Genomic DNA, 1,945 nt, shown 5'->3' on the forward strand with positions numbered 1-1,945 from the left:
CACACACACACACACACACACACACACACACACACACACACACACACTGATGGCTGGGTAATAGCCCTAGAAATTGTGATTTAGTTGCTCCAGGCATCTGGATTTTTTAATTCCCTCAAGCAGTTTTAACTGTGCAGCCAAGATGGAAAGCATGGCTATAAAGAGCTCAGCATAGCACTTGGGCAAGTGATTAGCTAGTTCATTCATTCATTCATTCATTCACTTCTCATATGAGAAAGATAATGTTGACGACTCAAAGCTCCCTTCCCTACTGGAACCTCACAGGCCCTTTAAGGACATTCTTCCTTTTGAATGTTCTGGGGAGGGTTTTCTTCCCTTTCCCCAACCTCAGTCCTGCCTAGGGCTCCCTGAGTTTTCAGAAACACCGGACTGTTGACTTCCACTTCTGAGAGGTCAGTGGAAGTAAAGGGCTTCCTGATCACAGGTGACTGTCCCCAGACCCATTCCGGGTACCTCCTGACCGTGTCTGTCGAGCAAGATTGTTTAACCTCTTGGTGCCTTCGTTGTATTAAAGGAAGGGCTGGGCATTGTGCTTTAGTGGCTAGGACAGTGTGTCTTCTGCAAGTGGGATGGTAACTTCTGCCTTGAAAATGATTAGCTACGAGGAGGAAATAAGGAAGAGGCCATGTGCAAAGAGCTTCGAGACAGGCCGGGCCTGCAGGCTGCCCCAGTAATCGGAAACAGTGGTCTCAGACCGCTGTCTCCACGGTGCAGATTTGTAGGTCACTGCTGATACCACTTTGCAGACAGGGGGAAGCTAGGGAAGGCGGAGGCCACTCTCCCGGCTGGTTTTACCAGCACGTCGCAGAGACAATCTCGAAACCTCCCTCTCCTGGCCAATTTTTAGGACCTTTCCCCACCCTAATCCACCTCTCAACTGCACTCTGACTTGAGTTCCAGTTCGCGGCGCGGGGGGAGCGTACAGCACAGAATTGCGCCTGGGCGCTGACCCGCGTGGCCTGCCTGGGGTGCGCGCGGCGCGTCCGCGGGAGCGCACGCCTAAGGCAGCCCGAAGCCAGCGTTCCCGGCAGGGCGCGCGGGTCAGCCGCCGGCCGGGCCCTCTCCCCGCCTCTGTCAATCTAGAAGGCCGGATCCCCGAGGCCCCAGGGGTCTCGTGCTCCGGAGGGTCGCGCCGGGGTCCCAGGCAGACGGCCCCTCCTTGAGGTTCCTACGAAGTGTCTGAGAAAACAAACTGTTGCCCAGGCCGCAGAGGAGCTGGCGGCGGAGGAAATAGCTCAATGCCTGGCGGGCCACACCACCCTTGGCGCTGGCTCCAGGCTGAGCACGAGGTTCTTTGCCGCGACCCCGCTGTGCACCCGCGAGTGCCAGTCACCGCCCTCCGCGCATTGCGGGTGGCTCCGTGGGTGGGGCGACGCACCACAGTCCCCGCTCACTACCACCCGCTGGAACCTCAGATAAGCTTCAATTTCTCCCAGCCCGTCACTCCTTTTCAGGTGGCATAGTGTCAAGGGCCAAGATTTCAAAGTCTGGGTTCCAATCCCTGCCTTGCCATTTATGGGCATGTGACCCAGGGCAGATTACTTGATTTCTGCCTCAATTTCTCATCTGTAAAATGGTCATGATAAGATGCCCACCCATGTTGAGTGTTGTGAGGAATAAATGAATGTAAAATACCATAATAAACACTGTATAAGTATTCGACATTGTTAATAAAGTAGGGATTATAATATTCACCTTGCAGCGTTGCTATGTTAAATGAGATAACGTAGGTAAATTGCCTGTATTAAGTGGGCGGTGGATAAATAATATTTATTAGTATTACCATTACTCCCGGGAAATCAGATTTCTTTCTTCTTGTTCTTTTTTTTTTTAATCTTGGCCTCCTCACGTGCACGTGTGCAAATTGGGGCTTCAGGCTCAACATAATGTGGCCCCTGAATTCGTGTCCAGTTGTAATTTCCTT

This window comes from Aethalodelphis obliquidens, unplaced genomic scaffold, assembly GCF_003676395.1.
Source record: "Aethalodelphis obliquidens isolate GAN/ISIS:26980383/991018 unplaced genomic scaffold, ASM367639v1 scaffold4, whole genome shotgun sequence".
NCBI classification, from domain to species: Eukaryota; Metazoa; Chordata; class Mammalia; order Artiodactyla; family Delphinidae; genus Aethalodelphis; species Aethalodelphis obliquidens.